Below are 26939 nucleotides of genomic sequence, written 5' to 3' on the forward strand. Positions count from 1 at the left end.
TGTCTTCTTTTCGATCTCACCTCCCGTTTTAGTCGCGGTTTCCATGGGTGGACGCGGCCCCGCGCGATGTAACAGGACTTTCGGGGACACGGTATTTATGACGCTACCCGGTAATGTGTTGTATAAAATGAAACGGAATGCGCGGGATTTGGCGCGGCAAGTATACGCGATCCCCTCGCCCCCCGTGCACGGGGGTAATTGTTTTGGATCGAATCGGCAGCCAGTTTCTGGAAAGATTGCTTAGAAGTTGGACGTTCGAGACGTTGTACCCTTATACGCCGAGGTGGTTAGCTATGCCACGAAAGTGCCGCGGATAGTCTGCTAAAGAGGACGTTGTTTTGTAATGGATATACACGTGGCAGCTGGCAACACAATAGGGACCTAGGGGCTAACTGCGAACCGAGGACTGTTATTGATGGAAGAACTCGGGGGACTAAAACCTAACTGTGTTGGAACTTCATTACACGAATCAATATTTACGTAGATATTTTAGACTGATTCGGATGTTTTATTGATATTAAACACTTTGGGGATGATATTGTCTACATCGGACATATCACAAAAATCTAAATCATCAACAGATTGTCGTAGCATCCCTAACATCATACACTGCCCGAAATTACCATAAAGCCACCTGATTTTTTGGTGAAATCTTATAATTATGTCGTAGATTAATAAAAGAAACCATTTACATGATTACGTTCATAGATTTATTATTTATTTACAGAAAATGATAACGCCTCAATTCATGCATCAAGACAAATAAAGGAGTGGTTAGACAACGAAAATATGAGGATTTTGACATGGCCAGCTTGTTCGCCAGATTGAAACCCAATTGAGAATCTTTGGGGAATACTTGCAAGAAAAGTACATATATGGCGATTGTAAACAGTACAACTCTGTTTCTGAGCTACGGATTGCGGTGAACGAAGTATGGACATCTAGCGAAGCAGAAACTCTTCGTACTTTGATTTCATTAATGCCTAATCGAATTTTCGACGTTATTATATACTAAGTATTAATTTGTAAATATAGAAGAAATTTTCGATGATCTTGATGTTATCTACTTAAGAAACGTGTGGCTTTATGGAAATTTCACAGTTCGTTTTTTGTTAAACTATATCACTTTACGTTTTTCTGTAAATAAATAATATATCTATGAATGTAATCATGTAAATTGTTTCGTTTATTAATCCTAAAGTGCTATCGTGTATCAGCTTCTCATTACTATGACATAATTATAAGATTTCACAAAAAAGTCAGGTGGCTTTATGGTAAATTCGGGGGCAGTGTACTTCGTCGATCATGCAGAAAGAATGGTTAGCTTGTGGGTATACACACTTGGCTATTTCCTAGCTCAAGAATGAAAATACACTTTCATTTAATCCCCGTTTCTCATGACTAGACTGCGGATTATATACATTTATGACCAAAAGGAGTATGTACAATTTAAAACAGTGGACATATTAATTAGATTTAAAGCCATCAGTATATTAATTTCAGCTCAATAGGAAAATTAAGAGAAGAAAGACATTTTTACTTCGCTCCCGTATCTTGCAATCAATGCAAACATTTTTTATTTTGCATAAAGATCCGCAGTCTACTCATGATTGACTTAGACAATTTTTATTTTGCATAAAAATCCACAGTCTACGTATTGCTAAATTTGAGCCGTCCCTACTCCACATTTCGAGCATCAGCATCGACAGCCCCGATCTCAGCCAAGCGATTTCAATCCGCACACACCGATGCAACAGCCACGCGAACCCCTCTCTAACAAATATTCCAATCATATTTTATATGCCTGTTCTGCATACCGTTCGCCGCTCCCATTACAATTTCATGATCCCTCAAGACAAATGGAGATATTTAGGTCGCTCGCCATTTAGGTGTACCGGACAGACAGACGGGGCTGCAATCGCCTCGCACTCAGGCCCTGGCTCGGGTCCGGGCCGCCTAAAGGCGGTTCGGTTAACGCGACCGTTCCGTCAAGGACAAGGTGGAAATGAGGTAGTTTGTATTCTTCGACAATCCCGCGTGTGCGTCAGGTACCCTTTTTCGAAACAAAACGTCGAAAAGCATCAGCCTCGAGCGTTTCTGTCTCTCTCACTCCCGTTGTACGAGAGAACTCGCCGTGGCCGGACGAAAATAAGATCGAAATCGTGTACCAGCGACGGCCGAGGGCCTTTTACGATTGTCCTCGCGACCCGTCCTCGTCCCGAGCGATTTTTCTTGTACGGGAAAGGTCGGGAGTCGAGAACACAATGGACAGGTACCCTCGGAAGTCTCCCGAGGCCTTACGTAATTTTTATTTCTCGGTACAAGGCGATTTTTGCGATTTTCTCTTTTCAAGACACTGCCAGAGCAACTCTTCCTGGAACGTCTAAGATTATTTCTATCATGTTCGAGGAATATGTACTTAATTTTTTGACACAGGGTGGTCCATCAGGGTTATTACTAGACTGCGGATTTTATGCATTTATGACAAAAATTGGTACGTACAATTGAAAGCAGTGGACATATTAAGGAAATTTACGGATATCAGTGCATTACTTTCAATTTGATATGAAAATTAAGTTTAATAAAAAATTTTTATTTGGCTCCTGTGTCTTGCAATCAATGCGAATATTTTTTATTTTGCATAAAGATCCGCAGTCTAGTTATTACTTTTATAAAATCATATATACAGAGCGTACCAAAAATGTTGCACTTCCTTGAGTACAAGGTCTCAGTCTCGCTCTGATTGGTCCGTGTGTTTCGTTAATAACTCCTTAACGAAGCCGCAGAGACCATTTTCGTAAAGGAAAAAGGATAAAGTTATTTCAAATGGCCTTGGGGATCACCCTGTTCAAATACATAATTTTTGGGACATCCTGTATACTCCAAGTACCAATAAATCTATATGCAAAAGGTAATTTTTCTGAATAAAATTGGATAAAACCACAGAGTGGGGGTGTCTTCTCGTGAGAGGACTGTGATTGGCCGCTGAGCACGTAGCTCATAACCATAGAGAGGATCTCGTTAGCCCGCAAGAACGCCAGGGACCCACGAAAAGTTTCTAGCACGCACGTATCGAGGCATTAGCGTGCCCCGTTAATATCGAGCACGGGCTCCGTTCGCTAAGCGCCGACGCACCGGAAATGTTGTAACGTGGGATGACGCCGATGGATAACCTTGTTGCCATCATTATGCGATGACTCGATGGCCCCTTATTCGCCCGCTGTTTGCTTACCGCCTCATTGTGCACCGCTTCTTCCCGCTCGGAGAACACATCGCGCTGTGCCTCTCGCATCCCATCGCATCGGCCAGTTTAAATAATACTCGAGCCGGTTTCCAGCGCGGGCTCGTTAATCATCCTCGTGGTGGAATACTCGAGTATTTGTTCGTAATTAGACCGGTAAACGCAACGAGCATCATTGTTGCGTGGGTATTAAAAACGGATTAACACTTCTTTCGCGACGGCGCGCTGCGCTGCGGCGCGAGCATTACTCCGAAGGAAAACGTTAAACGATAATTTCTTAATTTCATGGCCGTTGCTCGTGCGACCAAATAGGGGATAAACGACCCGCGACTCTTTATGGGCGTGTACATTGTGCTCGAAAATAAGGGGAAATTGTGAGCGGTGTACGGACACGTTAGCCGAGCACCATTTGTTATGGCCTTAATGCTGAAATTCGAGTTCTTCGAAAGAGAGAAACGTTTTACGATGATTATTTCGATCTTCGTCCAAGACCTTCTGTTGTTCTTGAATTTCTCATATTGCACGCAGAGTTCGAATCCAGCTATGCCCGGAAAAAGAACAACCTGAATGACGGTACGTTATAAATCATACAATGGAATCCTTTCACTCTCTCTCTAAATTATGTTTCATCGGTTTTGCAATTCGTATCTGCAGATACATATTGTTCTGGGTTCCTTTGTTCGTAGTTATCGAGACAGTAATGAGCAGACTATCGGATAGAAGTTAGTGGAAGTTAAATAGAAAGCTGTTTCTCTCGGAATCATTTCAATAAATTAATAAGGGTATCAGATCATTCCAAAATTTTTCTTCTGCTTCATCTACTCCTCCAATCAGAACCTGAAACATGTTTTTTATAGAACTATTGTGTGGTTAAATGTGGAAAGTTGTTCATGGGTGTCGAATAGATTCGACATCTTAAGCACTATTATTAGAGTAGGTGTAATTTGAAACAGCAGAAATGCTGTTATATTACTTTCAACTCATTAAACGTATTAAGAAAGAGAATGAATGTCTATTTCACTCCAGATTGTTGCAATTCAGGTAGAAAATTTTTATTTTGCATAAAGATCCGCTGTCTAATTATCATACTAGCCTACATAGAAATTTTCAGATTTCTAGCTCGACCTAAAATATTTTTGATCTGGAGAGGATTAAACCTTAGCACTTGAGTGGTGACTCGGAGTCACCACATTCAAAAATGTTGTACCATTATTCACAATATTGTTTAGATTACTAAATATGTTGGTATCTAATCAATTACTAAATTTAATATAAAATTAAGTATTGAATGAGGTATTATATCAATTTCATAACCATACAATTAATAAAACGATATACATAGAATGGAATTATTCTAGGTCGGAAGAAATGTTTAATTTTCGAGTTAAAATAGCTTCGAATGCAGAGCCCTAGGCAATAGGCAGGCTATCGAAAGTGTTTCCGTTAGCGAAAATCGAGTGGCATGATATTTAATTACAAGGGGCGATAAGTATTCCGCCGTGCACGGCCGAGTTCCATTTCGAAGAGTTACGTTAATTCTCACAAGGGCTCGGATGGCTGTGTATGTGGGCGTTATCGATCGAGCCCTCGGGGTGTCGCTGCTTTTTATGGGTGCTATTACTCCGACTGTATTTCATTCGGCATATTTGCAGTTGTCGTTGATTAACGATACAGTTGTATTAACCCCCTAAAGTACAAAGAGACTTCTGCATCACGAGTAATATTAATAACTGGTTGCACCATTGGCTCGGCTCCGCAGACGTGCGACTATTGCGTAACACAGAAACGAAGAAGCCGCGCCAGACGCGTAATAAAAGTTGCATTAATCCCGTTGCAATTCCAGGAATGCGCTCTTTTCAGTCGCATTCCTTCCGACAATGGTGCGCGCTGATTTTGTCGAAATGATTCGCACAGTTACCTATTATTTCTTCGAATCGTACCATTGAATTTTACGCAAACGTCGACGCAACCATTATGCAATTCATTTACCAGCTCATTTTGCTCACGCTTTTGTAATACATAGAAATCTGCGTTTGCACATTTTAACTCTAAAAAGTTTTATCGTATGTTTGTACATTTTAACTCTAAAAGATCCCACAAAATAAAATAACTTCGATCAATGAAAACGAAACTGGAAAGTTAAAATGTATTGTAAAACTTCATTGTTACACCTGGCCAAAGACTGAAATGATTGGCAGCTCTTTACTTTACCGGACTCAAAATTTGTGCCTTTCTCCTACCAATTATGATGTATTTGGTATGTAATCCAGTAGATTTGTATACCCGGCGCGGATGCTGATCGAAGTTTCGATCCTCTAGGATCAATAGTTGAGGAGTTATAGTCGCTTAAAGTTGAGCATATTTCCAGTTTCTTGACAGGTAAGGGCACCGCCATATTGGTTTGTAGTCGACCGCACGATCGCACGCCGCTTGCTGAGTTGGTTAGGGGGGCCAAGATAAGCGGCTAGCGGTCGTCACTTCAAACCAATATGGCGGCGCCCTCATCTGTCAAAAATGCTCAACTTTAAGCGACCATAACTCCTCAACTATTAATCCTAGAGGATCAAAACTTCGATCTGCATCCGCGCCAGTTACAAATCTACTGGATTACGTACCAAATACATCATAATTCGTAGGAGAAAGGTACTAATTTTGAGTCCGGTAAAGTGAAGTTTACCCAAATGATTTGTCGTGGTCAGACTTCTGTTAAAAAATGATAATAATATAAAATTATAATTCTTTGTTCTTATATGCTCAAGACATTTTCATAAGAACAAAATCTGTAATATCATTCAATTTGAAAATCGCTGTAAAACATTCATTGTGCGATATAATACCGTTTTGAACAGTATTTAATACGATAATTGTTTTAAAGACTTTTCTGCCGATTCGAAGATGATGGGAGCTTGAGATGTCGGGTAAACGGCAAAGTATGTCGAGGCGTTTATCGCTCCGAGTAAGCGTGATGCTGAGTTTTCAATTCTATTTAAGTTCCTCTCGGTTCATTGACTCGCCGTAATTACGCATTCGCGATCCTAATTTAGCACAGTACCTGTCGCAATGCCGAGTGATCGAATCTAATCAAGTGGGCAGAATCTATGGTCTCGTACAGTGAGACACAATAGATCAGTGGTACCCAGTCAACCGCAATCCGTGCAGTAATAATTCTGCCGACACACCTGACCCTCGTTAATGCATTGCTCAATCGCCGTGTACCACGGCGGAACCATTCACCTACTTCGCGTGTCGACCCACACATCGTTGCACTCTTCTTTGTGCGTGCCACGTTTCGATCCGATGGCGGAATGCATTCTTCCATTTGTTGTACTAACCAACAATGGATCAACATTCACGAAATAATATATCGTCGGGAAATATTTATTCTCCTTAGCTAACCACCTACTGTGATTATAATAAATAAGAGTTGTTTAGCATTGACTTGTTAACAACTGGTACATTCTTCTAGTTTCGACTCAAGTTGTTCAAATGTCGTGAAGTTTATCATTTGTTTTTGGTAATCTTCACAGCAGAGTCATATTTAGCAACCCGGAAAATGTAGAATAGTAATGTTAAAGAAAATTCAATAATTTCTTAAATTATACATCCGCCATAAATTCGTAATCAGCGACCCGAAAAATATCAATAAAGCTTTATAATCGTAAAAAGAACTTTCAGAATTATCGAATATGTTCATACAGTGACTCGCATTATATTCGGACACTCTAAAAAAGGCGATAACTTTTTTAAATGTTGGACTATACGATTCAAACTTTTTTGGGAAGCTAGAGCAATTAGTTTACTACAGGATGTGAAAAGAAATTTTTTCGAAAATTGCAATTGGTCGAAATTGTAGAGAAAATACTAAAAGTTGCATTTTACAACTTTTTTATGTGGCCTATATTGAAAATTTAAAAATCAAGTTTTGTAGATCTGTGTCAATTAAACATATCCTGAAAATTTCGTCAAAATCGATCAATATTGCAATGAGCCACAAACGTTTAAAGATAGTAAAAATTGCAGATTTCCACGATTTTCGCCCTATAACGGCAGTAAATCTAAGAATTCTTACATCTTTCAATGTCTGCCGTTTATTTCTGCATCAACGGATTTCAATAAAAATTTCACAATGCATATAATTTACACAGGTCTACAAAACGAATTTTTTAAATTTTCGATATAGGCTCACATAAAAAAGTTGTAGAATCCAACTTCTAGTATTTTGGGAAAAATTCGGAAAATTTTTGGAAAAATTTCATTCACATCCTGCAGTAAACTAATTGCTGTAGCTTCCCAAAAAAGTTCGAATCGTATAGTCCAATATTAAAAAAGGTATCGGTATTTTGAGAGCGTCCGAATATTAGTGGGAGACACTGTATATTAATTTAAACGATAACGAAATGAAATCTGTGTGAAAGTGCTCCGTATACCTACCTGAAAAGCTTCTGCAATGTAAGAATTTACACTATTTCCTTAAACCACTTGAAAATCGCTAATGAATAAACGCTGTTTCGGAAACTATTTAGGAACGCAAATCGTGCTCTAAAATCCCTTAACTTTCGATTAAGTAGATTACTTCGCGGATGTACAAATAGAGAAAAAAGCAATACTGTAGCCTTATTCTTCAGACAAAAAATGTTACAAAATGTTACAATTTACGCAAAATTTTAAAATCGAGTTATTTCCGACTTTTCGGATCAAATACTTCACTGTGCGACGCGACAGCCCGATAAACCACGAACGTTTTCATACGGCGATGCTATTAAATAATATCTTATCGGTCGGAAGATTCGTTGGATACCGGCCATTACGATTTTTCCGGGTGACAACGCGAAGCCGCTGTGTTTAATCCCCTCGTGTAGAGACGCGTGAGCGGTCTGGGGTGCATCGGTGGAAAAGACACAGGAATGCGAGGTGTCGAATGATCGCGACCGGTGTAAAAGCGAAAGGGAAAGAAAAAAAAAGTTTAGGTGGAAACGATGCCTGTGTGTAACGAGATACAGAGGGAAAGAGAGAGAGAGAGCCCGTCGTCGTCGTCCATGGACTTTCGCGCGTTTCAATGTAAACGTCCCCGTGTGACAAGAGCAGTCCGTTTCGCGGCCTCTAATCGGCGCAGTTACATGTTCTCAAAGTAGGCATTCCGATCCGCAGAATGCAGTCGTGGTTTAATCCGGCGCATAAGTATGCGTGCGATCTCCCGTGTGTTAAACCCGTAATTGCATCGCGTGCATCGCGCACTACGCCACGCTGGGAAATGTGTATTAGGTACGAAGAAGTGGATCCGTTCGCGTTGTTGCAGAATTTACAGGTGCGCTGCCCGTGCCGATGGACCGCCGGAGATCGGGGAACGATAAACGAAAGCTGACTGCTCCGACGTTATTTAAACGATTGTCCTGGCTGGCTACGCCGGAATTAATTGCTCCTCTAATCGAGCTGTTCGCGTTCTTCGCTCGTCACCGAGCCGCTCGGATTGCTCGCAAACGTGCAATGCACGGAAAAATTCATGAAATAGTTAAATGTTACCTATTCTGTGGGTGTACGTTTTACTGTGGCATTGAAAATAAATATTTGCCCTGAACAAAATACAATTGAATGAGCATGTATTGTCGTTGACGAGGCAAACAAAATTGTCCATCATTCTCAAATTTTTTAGAATCTCAGGGTTTGAAAAAACGTTCTTCATAAAAGGTAAAAATAAGACCATTTTTCTTCGATCTTGAATTAATGGCAATTAATGACAATAAGCGTTGCCTTAGGGCATTGATAGTCCGAGTTAGGTTGTAAGCCAGTTCGGTTTATTTTTGCAACTGCGAATTAAAAAATCGCGAAATATAGAGTAAAGTGCCCAAATATAAACCACTTTTTGTTGATGTCATTTTTTTATTATTTTAGAATGCTCTTTTTCGACCAAAAAATTACCAGTTGTAGATGCATTTCCTTCCTATAAGATTCTCGGGTCAAGTTTGTTCAAAAATTAATACAGCTTGGGAAAGATATCTTTTTTTGTGGTGTCATTTGCAGGTTCCAGCGAAAGAGGTCTTAATATGATACACCTTGAGTCCCTAATATGACACCTAGTGCCATATTCGGCACCCACACCAAGAATGTCAATATAGCTGTACCCATATTAGGGAACCCTTGGTAGTGCCATATTAGGAACTCCACGTGGACCGATAATACTAGCTGCTGACAAAGAGAACATGAATTTCAGCCCAAACCAACAGTTGGCAAACATTAATATAAATAAACTGAAACTACAGATATGTTCAAACATTTCAAAATCATTTACCCTCCTCGAAAAAGATACAATCGAATATCTAACCACAAAAATATTCAACACGTGGAGACACAACTGACGGAGGATCGATACTGAAATCTATAAAATGGTGCGATTGCACTGCACACTGTTGAGTAAGCATGGTAAACTATTGTTTGAGGATTTCCTCAATAGAGTGCGACTTCTCCTTTACAAGATATAAGGTAGTGCCATAATAGACGACTATGCCATATTTGGGCACTTTACCCTAACTGGTTTCGAAATATCAAACATCGTAAACAAAGTCATAACAATGTTTGGAAATGACAAATGCATATCCAACGGCATTACTGGTAAGATTATTCAGTACGTTGTTGAAATATGAATGTTTCGCACTATGGTTCTAATAAATTGACCACTCGCCGTAAGTAGAAGTTAAATTCAAACAATAATTTGCGCACTGCATTGTGTGCTCGGAGTTGCGCCGAGGAATAGAAACTTTTACTGCTACACGTGCTTATTGGTGCGAGAAATTATCCAGCAGTTGCATCTGATCTCGTGCATTATGCATGACCTCGCAGCAGGTAATATGGTCAGTCAGACCTAGCACCATGGAATCGAGGGAAGTGCATATGAATCGAGCGTTCGATCAAATATTAAGACAGAAGTTTCGATATTATAATGTGACCTTTCGATACGACGGGCCAGATAATGCTAAAAATCACGAGTTTATGCAGAAAGGGTTCTAGCAGCGGGCTATTCGTGTCTGCGTTCTGTATGTTAGGCGATCGTGTGATCAGGGCCTATAAAGGTGCACGCCGATAGAAAACCTTCAGATAACTGCGCTGTTGCAGACTAACGGTACGGATCGACGCCACCACGGATAATAATAATAAGCTTGTTTTATTACAGGGATGGCCGGCAATGGTTTCGACGAATTTGGAACGCGGATGGTACCATCTGCGAGCGCGCTACGAATCTAGGCCTACATAGGCTAGTCAAAGTTTGAAAATTATGCATTCTGCCGCGCGTATGTCGTAAAAGGATACCGAGAGGTTCCTTGAGAATAAGGTCACCAGAGCCTTTCAGCCGATATGGCGATAGACTTATGTGTATTACACTTCGTCACCGGTGTCATGGGGAAGATGACCTTTGTTCGATGCCCACGCCTAGTAACGTAATACTGGTCACACCGATTTCCTTTCTTGTCCAACAACGTTTCAATGACGTGATCGACCACTATGCGCCGCAGTAAGATGGCTATTAAATGTCCTTCTTTATTTGAATAAAAATGCTCGACCATTTAACCACACTTCCGAACAGAGAACACGGTCAAGCTCGAGAATACTTACGCTCTCACTCACGAAATACTGTTGTTTCGAAAGTGTACATTTGATCAACCAATAAAAATTTGGTACTATACAATTAGAGACGGGGATAGGTGCAAGTACATGCTCTAGTTTGATTTTCATTTTGAATTTCATTCCACTTCATGATAGCTTTGGCTAGTAAGTCCATTAAAATCTTAAAGCATCCATTTTTCTTTCACATTTTCGCAGCTACTTACAAGGGAAGGATCCCAAGTGTCCGACTTCGATTTTGATAATCTTTTGTGAGACGATGGTATATGGATCCCTAATGATGTCTGCAAAATATTAGCTGTAGTTATTCAATAGTTTCGAAGATATAAACAATGGAACTTCGAGAACTTGAACTCCAAATCATGGTATATCAACAAGGTATGAAAGTTTAATTGTTTATATCTTTAAAACTATTGAGTATATCGAGTGTTAGAGAAAATTAGAATTTAGATGGCAAAATGGACACAAATCCTACCATCCGAAGCTTAAATGCAAGAACTGGATAATTTTTTTATGGTGGATTTTGATATTTTATAAAAGTAAATAAAATGACAAGACTATCTTCTTCTAGTGTTCTTTATGGTTCTCTTTGCGAATCACTACGTTCTCGATAACCTCTCAAGAACCATCACACATCTCGTTTCATACCATTCGAGTTTTCCTCTACCACTATACCAAGGTGTTTATGAATGAATAAAATATGGAGCAGTTCTATGTATGTTTCATCTCTGAAAAGAGTTAGTCTTCACACGAACAGAATGATTTTCTGTAACGCTGGCCCCCTTCTGCTCATTTAACTGTGTTCGCAATCGTTGAAGAGAAATTACGTGCGACTTCGTGTCCATTACTATGAATGAATGGCGGCACGGTTCTCAGAGTTTTTGTTGACCTCGAAACAATCAAACACAATTTAAGGCTAGTATGTCGCAATTATTTCACCGGACGACACACTTGACGAAAATGTAACGAATTGGTTAACGTATAAACATTCCTCGAGGACACTAGCGTTCGAGAAGCTTATTACGCAACTGCGCTCATAAAGTATTCGGTCGGAAGTGATTAAAACGACACATATTTGCGAAACAACGTTCAGATCGTTTCGTAGAACCTGTTTCACCAGTTCTCGCTAGCAAAAGAAACTTCACCATTCTAACAAAGAAAGTCTGAGTAAACTCTATTAATTACTATTGTTAGTAGATGCTGTGAATTGCCGTTGCCGATATGGCAATAGTATGCTGTCGAGAAATGCAAAGCGATGATTAAACTTCCTGTTCCGCCGTTCTTGCATTGCTACCTCACGTGGTCATTTAGTGATACATATCTCCGAAGAAATTATACCACGCAGCCACGTTCCCGAGAAACACGTGTCATACTAATTTCATCGAAGCCACTCTTTTATTTCCATTTGTAAACATTTTCAACTCAACGAGGTAATGCATTCTCAAATAATGTATTCTTCGCTCGTGCTATAATTACAATAAATTATACGCGTTCCCTTCTCAATCTTTGGCAACATTGTAGCTAAATTAGCGAAGTTATAAGAGCCAAGATAATATCTAGATTTTTCTTACCGAAGCCTCGATCTAAGAAAAACTTTCGGGTCCGCGCTGTTTCTTAGATCCCGTGGTTCTACTATTTCTCTCGCCGGCCGCGAAGCAAATGAAATCCATTGTCGGAGAAATCGCCGAGCTTTTCTGAGAAATATAAACACAATTTCACATCGATTTCCCTCGGCTTGATCGCATCCGATATCGCAGGAGATGTATCATTAAAGCAAGGACCTTGATTGGAAACGTCGAGAAAACAGGTGCAGTCTGGACACAGTCAGCGTTACACGTGCATACACACGCAGGCAGGCGTCCTGACCTTCGTTTTGAGGTCACGACTATCCGCTCTTTTAGCGTCTTCTTTCTACGTCTCGCCTTATACGCTCATTACACGGACTCGTAAACAGTAGCCACTTTCAGCTGGAATCGCGTGACACCGGTTCCGCCACGATGAGTGTTTTCTCACGTGTTGTAAGGCTAATGTAACAAGCAATAAAAATCCTAGCCTTTCACGCTTTATCTACAGCGAAGTCCCCTCTTCGAATTAATGCCCGTGTTTTTAATTCGACGACCGATTCGTCGTTTCCCGATACGCTCCCTTGCGTGGAAAAAGTGTCGTGTGTGTACTTCTCGGTTGGATTCCCTTTGTTGGAGAAGCAAGTACAACACTTTTACATAAGGAAATCTCAAAGAAAGTTTACAGGGTGTCCTATTTGATGTGAATCACTCGAATATATATCTGAAATTTTTAATGATGTCAATGTTTCAAACAATAGTTATATGGTCTTTTTGGAAGACAGAGTTGACTTGCTGATAGAATTGACTTCCAATGTTTTTAGTGGAACTAAATGATGTATTTTGCAATACACCATGCAATTGAAGTAGTTCATCATTCCCCATAAAAAGTTTAAGCTTCTCGAAAAGTCATTAGTTTAGGAGATTCCAATTCCAATACAACGAAACAGCACTAGTGGTACAATGTTTACTTAATTGTAATCGATGCTCGAAGTGTTGCCCTTCAGCTTGAATGCAGAGGTTAGCTCGACCTCCAAATGACCTGATGAATTATTTTCAAGATTTCAACATGTTCTGCCTGTTTGTAAACAACCCACGAAGAAAGAGCCACAAATTGATTTGTACACCTATCATCTCTTGCGTGTACTTTCAATTTCTTAAATAACAATATGTATTCTCGTTAGAGCAGTGTTTTGTGTAGGTTCGCTCGAATCTGATGTACCGTTTCTATCAATCTCGATTGGCAGTCGGAATCGGGCTGTCTCGTAGCGTTGGATAAAGGGCAAGCTAGCGAAACGCCGGGCAGGAAGTGGTATAGTTAACCTTCTGGGTTAAAGTCAGCTCTGGATCGAGCGCGTGTCCCTGATTACGGTGTAGAGTCATGGCTCATCCTGGTGCCAGGTCGCCAGTTTCACGGAATGCCACATGCCTCGTCTAGGAAGTCTGTGGCTTCGTTGGTGCTTTCTAGACGAGAAAGCGACCCACGTCCCGGGATTCCATGGAATCTTCGTGGAAATCGTTGGGGGATCAACCAGCAGGTCGTGTCTTTTACTCGGACGAACTTCTCCGGAAGAGCTGGCCGAGGAACGGTAGAAAAAGCAGCCTTGCTCATTTGGTCTGATCCACTTAGTTATGCCTTCACGTAAGAGTGAGTCCATTCATAGTAAACGTAACAGAGACATCGTCGTGACACTGTCAGTAGTCTCAGTAGGGCAGACCGGGGCAAGTTGATACACTTCTCAGTTTGTGTACTAGCTTTTCTTGTTCTCCCATCAAATCCTGCTCTCCTGTCAAATTTGCACTTTGTATCATCCAAAATTATGTGTGTTTCAGCCAACAATTCACTCATTAAATTAACAGTAATGTTGGATGATACAAATTGCACATTTTACAGGAGAGTAGGATTTGATGGGAGAACAATAAAAGCTAATAGACCACCAATTCAATTACGTGAAAAAAAGCTAGAATATTCTTTGAACCTTCTTATTTGCATATTGTAAGATAACTTTGAGAAAACAACGTAAAAAATAAACTGTTTATTTGATAGAAGCAAAACATCCCTATTTTTTATTGATATATTCTTTATTTCTATTTTTTTTTATTAAAATATTTTAATATATATTGCCATATTATCTATATTATATAGATAGGTAATTAAAACCTCCACAACTCTCTTCCCGTAACAAATTACAGCTGTGCAGCTAAAAATGGTATCGAGAGGTTTAATAGTCTTCTGAAGGTTCAGCCGCCGGAGACGTTTAATGAACTATTTAATAGGAATGGGAATTTCAATCGTGAAACGAGCAGTCGGCTCGGTGTCACATATTTAATGGTTTTCCATGGGATTATTATTTAGAAGAAAGTTATAGCTTCTCTGTTATAGAGCGGTCGATAACAAGCACAAAACAATATTCCCTTTTATCACAATTCGAGGTAACAAAGGTTCGTCACAGGAAAGCGAGTTATACAGAATACAAGGACTAACAAGCAACGATGATTAGGGACTTGTGGCAACGAGGCGGATTAGGGATTAAGATTGGCTCTTCCTGAGCCCGTCCCGAGGATTATTAAATGGAATCGTCTATCGTGAGATTTATTGGTCTACGTCGTTAATTCGGTAAATTATGAAGCTACTTCTGGAGGCCGGTGCAGAAGTTCTGCTTTATCGTCGGGCAAATGATTCATGTGTATCGTTCGAAAAGGGGATTTCTGGCGGTCCGGTCCGGTCGGGACATGTTCATTCCATCGTCCGAGATATCGGGTTTCCGCGGCTGGTTTACAATTAGCCGGCCGAAATGACTTTAATCGGCGGCCACGCACGCGCGTCCACCGTTCAGCGAGGATTTACGAATCCGAAGCCGAGCGAAATTTTCGGAAACGATTAAGACGATCGGATGGCCGGGGTTAATGGTGATTGATGTTTGCGTTTAGGGCGCTAACTCGACGGTCGAAGCTAACGAGCCTACGAGCCTACGAGCCCCCTCCCGGAATCGCTGAATCACGAAATTGTCAGCTATCATCCGCTAAACAATCAAATGGTCGGCATTGATTATTTAGACATCGTCATCTTGGACGACGATAAAATCGAAACGTGCAATCTTTCAGTTCATCTACGAGTAGGCCTGATATTGCAGTATCTCTGAAAATACTTTTTTGAAAAGAAGCTACTGTCCTGTGAATATTTAAGGAAGCCGATAGAATCGTTTGAATGTAGAGCTGTTTCGATTGGAGACAGGCACGCGCGTCAATGTCCAATTAAACGTTTCGCGAGATTGTTACGAACCGTGCATTAATATCAACGGAATTTACAACAGCAATTTCGCGACCGACCAATCAGCTAATGCTTCCCATAAAACTCTGCTCTTAGCGGCGATTCCCTTTATATGCGGTCCTCTGACTCGTAACGATGTTCCGCAGGATCTAACGAGGGGCCAAATATCCCAGAGGACGTTACGCCCCGGCCCCTAGACAAAAAAGGTGCTCGAGGACCGCATCCCCGTGTTGGCCAGCTTCAACGTCTGAATTCCCTAATCTAGAACCGAGCCCGGGGAGTTTTAAGTGGCGGCATAGGCGTATAACAGGGCCTGGGCATCCGGCCCTCCGGGCTACTCTAGTTCTTCTCCTCGTGAACCTCAACCAGACACGATAGATTCCACGGGCTCCCACCGACTGTACACGGTGTCATGTAGAAACATTTGCTCTTTCAAATGTAACCAGGGACCGTCACTGTTTTAAGATTAGACTGCGGATTTTTATGAGACTTTGCTAACATTGATTGCGGAAAGTAGCGTTCAAGGGGGTAGCCTCGTGTGGCCGGGTCACAATTATTAGAAATGAAAAAGTTCTAATTATAAATTGGATATCGAGGGATTAACAGATTTGCTATCAGCCATTTCTTCATTGATTGCGAAAAGCAGCGTCCAAGAGGGTAGCCTCGTGTGGCCGGGTCACAATTATTAGAAATGAAAAAGTTCTAATAATAAATTGGACATCGAGGGGTTAACACATTCGCTATCAGCCGTTTGTGCATTGATTGCGAAAAGTAGCGTCTCAGAGGGCAGCCTCGGGTAGCTGGTTAACAATTATTAGAAATGAAGAAGTTCTAATTATAAATTGGATATCGAGGGATTAACAGATTTCCTACCAGCCATTTCTCCATTAATTGCGAAAAGTAGCGTCCCAGAGGGCAGCCTCGTGTGGCTGGGTCACAATTATTAGAAATGAAAAAGTTCTAATTATAAATTGGACATCGAGGGATTAACAGATTTGCTATCAGCCATTTCTGCATTGATTGCTAAAAGCAGCGTCGAAGATGGTAGCCTCGTGTGGCCGGGTCACAATCATTAGAAATGAAGAAGGTCTAATAATAAATTGGACATCGAGGGGTTAACACGTTCGCTATCAGCCGTTTGTGCATTGATTGCGAAAAGTAGCGTCTCAGAGGGCAGCCTCGGGTAGCTGGTTCACAATTATTAGAAATGAAGAAGTTCTAATTATAAATTAGATATCGAGGGGTTAAAACATTTGCTACCAGCATTTTCAGCATTGATTGCGAAAAGTTGCGTTCAAGGGGGACAGCCTCGTGTGGCTGGGTCACAATTATTAGAAATGAAGAAGTTCTAATTATAAATTGGATATCGAGGGATTAACAGATTTGCTATCAGCCATTTCTGCATTGATTGCGAAAAGTAGCGTCCAAGAGGGTAGCCTCGTGTGGCCGGGTCACAATCATTAGAAATGAAGAAGGTCTAATAATAAATTGGACATCGAGGGGTTAACAGATTTGCTATCAGCCATTTCTGCATTGATTGCGAGAAGTTGCGTTCAAGGGGGGCAGCCTCGTGTGGCCGGGTCACAATCATTAGAAATGAAGAAGTTCTAAATTAGACGTCAAGGGGTTAACACATTCGCTACCAGCCATTCCACAACTCGTTTTTGGTTGATTTTTTAAAGTTACATAACCTTGAAAATACTTCTGCATGTATTTGTGTATTGTTTATTCATTATTGTTACGAATGTATAAAATCCCCGGTCTAGTTATAATTGAAACGAAGAAGGTCATTATCAGGGCCTATTAGATACTATTTATTCCACGGTTCCGACCGATTGAAAATTTTTTTCTTTCACGCGTCATCTAGAAATATGATCCTTCTAACTCTCTAAGAAAGCATTTGTTTCCATTTTAAAACAGTTATTCGGCGGCCCGTGTGTAGCCAAATTCAATTTGTCCGATGAAAAACACACAAAATGAACTGAATATTAATATTCTCTCATAGAATAGAGCAACAAGCAACATTCTGACCCACCTGCATATCTCGGACCCGGGTCAAAGGATTCGTTCCCGGTTCGTTTCCAGTCTCTATCCCGATCCCTGTTAGAGGATAGACAGGCTGATCAGGACTCGTTCGAAATTCGTTCCGAACTGCACACCGTCGCGATGCATCATCTGCTTTCAAGTTGAACGTTAATTGAATTCCCGAAGGATTTATGTGGTTCGTAAATATAGGAAGTTGATCATATATATATACATACATATACATATGTATACTGTTCGGAGTGCATTAAACGTGCAGGATCCTACAGGATTGCCCCCCTCTTTTGGATAATAAGTTCGCGACAAGATTAAAATGTAAATTCATGGCGAGAACCTGTTCGCCCGTGATACTGTATAAGTGTAGAACGTATCTCGTTCTTTCTTATTATGAACAGATACCTTTTAGTCACGGTGACGTTAATTTTTAACACTCGGCACGACGTTCGAATTATTTAATTTAACCCTGGAACGACACCACGGGGTTGCCGGCGACACCATGAAATTTTAATCTTGTCTTCAGGCGAAGACTTATTTAGCATGCATTTTAAAATAACTTCGGAGCTTTTGTTTCCTTTCTTTTTGCTGAAACTGTCGTCGGGTAGCGTCTCTCTGCCGGCCCTGAGAGGAACGAAAATAGAATTCTTAGGAGATCTCAAACAATAGTGTCGACATTTTATTTTCGGTTATTTTCTCAGTTTTTAATGGTAATTTCGATTTCATAGTTGTATAAATAAATTAAGTTACTGTTGCATTTACTCAATCAAATACATAATGTCCAGCGATATGATTTTATTTCAGTTTACCAGGAACTTCCGTGAGCTATTTAGTTCTTAATTAATAACTAACAAATAATCATTAAATCTTAGCACGGTTAAAAATTGAAACTACTTCTAATCTAAACTATGTCTACTTTACAATTGTAAGTTCACTACTTTTATTAGCCCTCATATGGTCCTCTGGATAAAGAGTTTCTCTTCGTTGGAATAACAGAGCGTGAACGTATAATTTTTAAACAATTTTGGTAGGTGCACATAAAATGACCACTTGCAACTACAAATAAATTAGATAACGATAACTTTGACTGATTCCCTTTTTTTATTCCTGTGGATATAGAGCTAAGCATAAAACACGTCTGAACGGTAGTTTGAAGAAGTTGCACATAACTAAAAGTTTGGCGCCTAGACCGGCAGAAGTTTGCCACGTTATTAGACATTTTACGATTCACGATCGGTCGTTCCTCACTGGTGCACGTCCGTTTAACACGATGAATTGATTTGGATCCCGTATCGGGCCGCAGGAGGTATATTATTTGGTTAACCTCGGCACACGGAACGCGTCTCGTAAATTCGGCCAAGCTGGCCCGGTCGCCTCTTAAATAATCCTGTCAGTTTTGCACAATAACGGGTGGCGAACTGCGTCGTTAGTTGCAGTTTGCCTCCGCATGGGGCAGAACTTTTCGGCCAGTTGAAAATAGTAGGCTATAAAAGCGTTCCTACAGGCGCCGCTGACAAAAGATCGGTCATTTTTCCCCGATCATGCCAAGTAGACAGGTTATCACTATGTTTTAAATTAGAACGATCCGGGCTGTAAAGAACGACCAATGGCAATGCACGCGCCATTTTAAAATTGTTTTTAAAACGTAATGGCATGGAAATTACATTCGTAACTTATATTGTTATGCTTTTATTTTAATTTAAATATCTCTTATATGACAAACCTTTATTATTTAGTTGCCATTAGCAATTGTTACGTATCGTACCTGTACGACGTAGTGAATTTATACGTTTCTAAAAAGATACAGTTAAAAATAAAGTCTTGGGTGAAGCTGTTGCTGCATTTGTTGAAAGTATTAATTCAGTCGGGACGGAGGGACCACCCTGTGCAACGGAACACAATGGTAGCTAACCTAACGATGAATTGTCCTCGGTAGGAAATAGGCCAGGGATTCGTTAAATTGGCTATCGCTGTGCCTCGACGTGAGATCATTAGAGATTCGGCAGACGAAAAGGTTAGAGATGTGTCCGGTAGATACGACAAATCCAAGGCGACCTATACATCACAGCGGTGACCAATTAGAAGCGGCGAGGCGGGAGCATCTAACGAAAAGGACCATCGGATGCGGAGAAGAAACCGAGACGAATTCTATTATCATAGAACGAAGGACGGCGGGAGAGACCGCTGAAGAGAGAGAGAAAACAATGTTCGAACATAGAAAATCCTTTACGGCGAATTGCGAAGCGATCGAATTTTAGAGATGTAATTAAGTGTTCGAGGGCTGCATTGCTTGACCACTACAATTGTGCGAGAACCAGACTCGGGTTCAGATAAGGGATTTCAGATAAGTTCGTGCCCGATTTGAAAATAAAATTCAATGGTTAAATTTTAAAGATTGTTTAAAGATTTGGTTAAAGATTGGTTAAATTAAAATTAGAAAATGGTTAAATTTTCTACAACTAGGAAAGCATGGTGACTATATGTATAATTGATTAATAAAGTTGTATTCTTTAAAATTTAACCTTTGAATTGTATTTTCAAATCGGGCACGAACTTATGCAATCATCTAATATAATGGGATCGAACCCGTTCGGGTACCCGAAAAGTTAAAATGTAAAATTAGATCGGAGGGCCTCGGAAAGCGTCACACTTATGCCACTACTAATTTTTGGGATCTTCAAAGTAGACTCTCCTCGACTGCTGGGAGATATTATAATTATACATCTTGGAAGTCGTGCCCAGAATCGATGAAAATTAATCGAAGAATATTATACATCCTGAAAAGACACTACATATAAATGCGACAGGTCTCTTTCAGGCGACTTCGCGGGCAACAATCAGAACTTGGTATTCCGACGAAAAATGATGAAGGCTAACAATAGTTGGAACCACCTACATAAGAAGACGGTAGGCAACAACACGTTTGAACTGCAGTGAATCGACACCTGACACTCGTTACGTTGGCGGGAGCAAACAATAGATTCACCATTGCGAAGGACAACTAACAATGACGACTTGCGCGCGTCATCGACCCATTTAGCATTGAAGATGTTCCCAGTTAATCAAGCAGAACGAGGAAATGAACGCCACAGAGAAGTATCAATTAGACTGCTAGACACGTTGGAATACTGAAAAGAGTAGCAGCCCCGTCTTTGTTGGAAGAAAGTGGAATAACGACCATTGTCTAATTTATATAACTGCTGAACTTTGAAGTAGGCCTCACATTTTCAATGGAACCTGCTATGGCAGAGTGCATGCACTAATTAATCCTTCAGAGACGACGTCTGTGCATCGCACTGACGTGACGAATATTCCAAGATCTATTACACAAGCTTAGATGATTAAATTCAAGTACACGAGATATCATTTTATTTCTTATTAACCATAAAACAAGTCATACCACGAGAGATTAATTTATAAATGATGCGAAGTAAAACAGATAAAGTTTCGCGTTTTTAGAAGTGCAAATTTCTTTAGGTGCACTGCATACACAATTGCTGAACAGTGAATGAGTCTGATCTGTCACGCTCCGAGGTGAAACGCTATTCAGGTAAACTCGGAGGAGCCGAGTTTAGTCGAGCGAGCGAGAAACTGACAGGTGTGGAATCGTCACAGAAGTTTTCACTTCGGTCGTGCGTTCTTATGCATAATATTAGTCTGTTATTCTTTTTTTGTATTTATTTAAGGAAAACCGTAAGCGTCCGGTACTAAAGGTAACCAGTGGCAGATCTAACGGTAAGCGGACTAAGCGGCCTCGAATTTAAAATAAATTTATCTAATGTGTAACTGTGAAAAATGAGTATGAAATTTTTCATTAATTTTTCTTTTTTGCTAATAAGTTTATGAGAGTTTTCTTGGAACTTGTATTTCTAACTTGAGTTTGAGGGCCTCTAAATTTTTACCGCTTCGGGCCTTCACTTGACTTAAGCCGCCACTGGAGGTAACTCTTTTATCCGTTTATCTCATGAGGCTATTTCTTGCGGTGCGCGCGAGGATTGAGAAAATTCGTGATAGTCGCGCGTTGTTTTTCGCAGCAGGGAACCACGTGAACACTCTCACCTGGACCTGCGTGGCAGAGGCGTGCGCCTAGCACCGCGCGACATCGTGTCAACGTACGCGTAAATGTCCGTTCGCCAGTGCTGTCTGCAGTGGCCTTGGCTCAATGTCGCATACTCGCCGACCTGAACCCTGACGCAGACTTGCGCCATGCACGCACCTCCATACGCACAGACGCGACCTTTGCGCGCGCGTATTTGTCGTGCTTGTAACGTCCGGCAGTTCGGATGGCTCGGCGATAGTCCTCCAACTAAAGGGGCCTTCGAGGTCGCGATGGAAACAGTGGAACACTCACTCTGCCAAACATTCTGAACTACATCGTCGGGACAATCTACGAATCAGCATAAATCCTTGATTTCGGCAAGGCACATTTAACTCGTGCAATCGAATTTCTCTTATCAACACGTAAGTAAGCACTAAAACTTAACCCTTTGCAGTCAGAGCTGTGTTAACTTGAAAATTAAACATTTCTTCCGACCTAGAATAATTCTATTGTATACGATTTTTTTCATTTTATGGATATGAAATTAAATGTGTAGTAACTGATTAAATACCAACATATTTAATCATGTAAACGATATTGTCAATAACGGTACAGCAATTTTTAGTGATGACCCTGAGTCACCCCTCGACCGTTAAGGGCTAACTTCAAGAAATAAATGGAGGAACTACCTCTTTTTAATTGAATTAAACTATTAATGCCTGTATTACAAAATATTGTTTAACTCTTGAAGTATATTAAACATTATTAAAATGTCATGTAACATCACATAGAAAAATCCGTGTAACAATAGATACTTCAAAGACACTGAGCGATTGTCAACGCGAATCGCGGGAATCACACCGCGCAAGGACCACCTTCTATTCAGCGGACTTTCGACGTGTTTACGACGACCCATTAACGCTAATTTTCGACAGTCCGTTGAGTCATGTATCAACGTTTCCTCGAAACAAAAATAGCGACAGGCATCAGGCTACGCAACAGAGGAAGGCGACTTCCGGTGGTACCCTTTTGTGCGGGCCAGCGTTTCACCTTAACGGTAACGTCTGGCCGATACAAGAGAGTATTCACGGAGAGAAAGACACTCGCTCGAAACAGGCACTTCCGCGTAACTATTATTAATTACGGGTCTCGTTAACGGCACCGGGTGGGGCTACGATTGTCTGTCTACGCGCGGGAAGAATGGAAATCAGGTAACCCGGCAGGATTGCGTCACGCCGATACCCGAAACGTGAGAACGCCTCGATCACTTACGAGAGAATGTAGACGAGTGACAACCGCTGATTTCCGCGAGATTTTGCCAAGCAACACTTCTCGCAATAATGTTTTACACGGTCCTCTTTGTCGGCCATTTTGCAAGCACGACAAATCGAAACGATCCTCCACTTTGTTCCGTTCTAGGGTACACGGGAGCTCATTCGACGAAAAAGAGATACTGGGACATTCATTATTTAGGGACATTCATGGATTTTGTTTATCAATTTTTTAAACCTTTAACTAAGTGACTTTTTCATTTATGAACACTTGGGAAGATGTAACGTAAGACAAATAACATGGACAAAACACAAATGTCGCCGCAAGGTTAAACATATTCTGGAAGGTAATTCTTGTAAGTCCATTAGTCTGTCTGTTAAATGATAAATTGAAAAATAAAAATTAAGTGAAGTTGCAGAATGTAAAATAAATGAATAGTCAGTGACGTTTAATTTAGTGATAACCAACTTTTTTTAAGTAATTCAATAGCGTCTGTCATGATCAGGTGACCTAGCGACATACATCATTGGAAAAAAATAAATGCGAAACTAATGTTAGTATATTAATAGCCCAATTAATAGTCAGTGACATTTAATTTAATGATAACCAACTTTTTAATTAATTCAATAGCGCCTGTCATTATCAGGTGACATCACGGCATTCGTCATTGAAAAAAATCAAATATGAAATTAATTCTAGTATCATTCATTTCAAAGTAAAAAGTTATGGAATAAAAATGAGGACTTCCATTTAAATCTTAATAAAACGACTGATAGAAATCGTACATCAAGTTTTTTTGTGTCGTTGTAAATGGGAGACGCCAATCCTTAAATCTGCGGAAGATTCATTCGAGAAAATAATTATTACACGATGCATGTTAAAAATATAAAATTGCTGTCCCACAAGGCAGACGCTCGGGGCTACAGCCTATTTAGCGCTGTGGTTAGGGTAGCTCTGGATCACTGAAAATCGTTTTATCACAAATGTTTGCTGTCGCGAAAAAATTTAATCCGCCGGACAATGGACTTTCCAGTGTTGCTGGACTTTCCCACATCGCGCAACGAACTGGACGAACGAGCTGCAGCAACGGCGGCTGAGGTTTCCAGGAAACCTGCGCGGTGAGCGGATATGCAGAAAACAGATTATTTCCAGCCGAGACGGGCCGAGCCCGACGTTATCCTTGCGACGACGTGACAAGCTCAAATGTGGCAATATTTTCTCCGTTGAATTCCACAACGTCCGTTCCCCTCCCCCGCCCCTAAAAACTGGTCCACTTGTCTTCGAGCGGTGGATGTCGTAACGGCTTCTCACGATCGTGGATCTTTGAGCTTAGGAATTTCGCCTCTCCGCGCGACTCCGCTTCGCTCGGATCCGCGCAGCCGGGCGGAGACAGCCCGGACCGGAGCGTCTCGCCGCGCCGCGGAAAAAGAAGAATCGTGGTGGATACCGATCGTGGGTTTAGCAATAATTTCTCCGGAGCCGGTAATAATTTACCGACGTTACGAATCGCGAGTTTCATTCGCGTTCTAACGTAATCCGTTACCGCGCCAGCGGAATCGTAACGATAACGTTTGCCAGGGGACCGTGACGGCCGGCCACTGTTCCCCTGGAACGTGGAATGCCCCCTTTTAACCATTAATTAAATTAACGCTCGAGTAAGCAAGAGATGTAGGAAGTGAACCCGGCCCCGTACTCTACGGCCCCGCTTAATTGAAATCGATAAAAGAATTTTAATGCACGCCTGCCAGAGGAGCGTTGCATAGCGGTGATTTTGCATCGAAAAGCTGGCTCGAGCACCGGTTCGAACGGTTTGCTGGAGATTCGAAGGGTCTTGCTCGTAGATGCACGGCCACGGCTTTGAAACGGTTATAATGGTACATTACATTATATTGAGCAGTCGCCATTTTACCTATTTTCAATATAAATGATTTTACCAACTTCGTTAGCACACACGGAAATTCAAAAATGATGAAACTTTGCATACAAGTAGAGTAAGTTATGTGACTAATACAACCCTATTTTTCATGCAACTTCTCGCATTAATCAACCCTTGAAAAGATTTCAATATTTCCTTTTCGTGAAATACCTCGACAACAACAAATGATATTTAAAAAAAGTTTAAACAAAAAGTTTGTGGTATTACTTTTTTTCAAAATGCTTTTCTTCTTGAGAGGTGCATTTAAAAAATTTGTTTTACTTCTTTTAAAGGGAAATCATCGGAAAATTACATGAAATATTGTTCGGTTATCATAGTACTCGAAAGATATGAAGATACACTTCGATACACTTACTCCAAGGGTGAAATTTACCCCCTAGATATCCATGTAGACAAAAAAAAGCAAAGATTCAAAAAGTAGAAACTTCATCCTTCAAAATGACAATTGTCTCATCAATTTCTAGTGATTTTTGAAGAAGCGCGAAAACGAGAATAAAAATCCTCGTCAGCTGAAGAAAGTATTCGGGATTCGCCGGAAGTTATGTAAGAGCCGCGGCCGATTATCAGCGAAGTTAAGCCGATGATGACTCGTACTGCCGATTGGCGCCAGCGAAGTGAAAGTCGGTTACCATCCTTCTTCGTTCTCTCATTCCCCGCGTTTCTTTTCCACGAGCCGGCTTGTCTGGTCGGAGTGCGTGCGAACGAATGCCTCCGCGTAGGCCGGCCATAGTTATGACCCGATGAAACGCGATACCGCCGGCATTCTACGGAACGTGAAAACTCGGGAAAATAAAACAGTTTCGATGCGACGCGATCCGATCCGATCCGATGGGAAGCGCCGTGGGTAGGACGAATCTCGCCGAATCCCGGGTTCGCACGTTATTGTTTCGGGGAAACGGATCGGATGCCAACCATTGCTGCCATTGTTAACTGGTGCCGTAGTACGTCTTTTCATAAACGAAGACTAAGAACGGTCTGACATAATACTACAGTAGAACCTCGCTCGTTGCACATAATTATTAGACTGCGGATTTTTGAAGTGAAACTTCTTTGCTGAGGAGGCTACAATTTTCTAGCGTTACGGAAGTGACGCGGTCGAGCGTTACGGAAGTGACGAAATTTCGCGAATAATCTCGAATAGTTTGACAAGTAACATTTTCATAATTAATTTACTAACTTTAAAGAACTTCATTGGTGAACTTTTAAGATTGTAGAATGTAAAATGAAGCCTTGGCTACATTCCCATTTCAGTTTTATGCAGGTTTGATGCTTAAATTGTTAGTTATCAACAAATTTTGGAGAAGTGGTATGTTATGTATGTCTCTCCTTGTCGCACAGTTTGTCGCACCTCCTTGTCTTACGAATTGTGCGAACTCCCGAAACAATCAGCCCGCGCAACAATTGTTAATAACTAATTAACCAGAGTTAATTTGTGAACATTTGCAATTGGATAACATAGAATCAACCTCCAGCTACTTCCACATGCAGTTTCTCATCGGATTTCGTTCCGACTGAAAGATTTATAAACAATTATCCAAATCCTTGTTCTAAACTAACCTGAAAAATTTTAACAGGTGTCAGGTAAGTAAAAAAACATACGCGTGGAAAACCACGCGTGGCAGAAGTGAAACTTCTTGTAGTCTGGTAATGTTTGGAAGTAAATTAAGATTAGAAATTATAAATAATCCTAATGAAGCGACAACAAGATCAGGAACAACTCTCGATGCAGTATTTGCAAGACATTTAGACAAAATTGAATCAAGAATATTTATATCATATTTTAGCTATCACAAGCCAATTGTTTCAATGATAGAATCATAGAAAATCATAGAACATAGAAAACAATAATGAACAATCAAAATTTGCGAAGAAGGAGAGCGTATGGGAAATGCTATGAACTCTTTCTTTCCCATATGCTCTCCTTCTTTGCGTCGCAAATTTTGATTGTTCATTACTTTTTCTATGTT

General features: G+C 40.8%; 1 long non-coding RNA gene across 7 annotated transcripts in view; it reads left to right on the top strand.

Moving 5' to 3' along the window:
- Positions 1-26939, top strand: part of LOC143216715 (uncharacterized) — a 146935-nt gene that overhangs the window by 82944 nt on the left and 37052 nt on the right. For 5 of the 7 annotated variants that reach the window (XR_013010612.1, XR_013010610.1, XR_013010609.1 and 2 more), the window contains one exon: positions 728-26834. The exons of the other annotated variants lie outside the window; for them this stretch is intronic. This is a non-coding gene — a long non-coding RNA (uncharacterized LOC143216715). Of the gene's footprint in view, positions 1-727; positions 26835-26939 lie in introns of those variants that run through there. 7 annotated transcript variants of the gene reach the window in all.

This window comes from Lasioglossum baleicum, chromosome 2 (genome assembly GCF_051020765.1).
Source record: "Lasioglossum baleicum chromosome 2, iyLasBale1, whole genome shotgun sequence".
Classification (NCBI taxonomy): Eukaryota; Metazoa; Arthropoda; class Insecta; order Hymenoptera; family Halictidae; genus Lasioglossum; species Lasioglossum baleicum.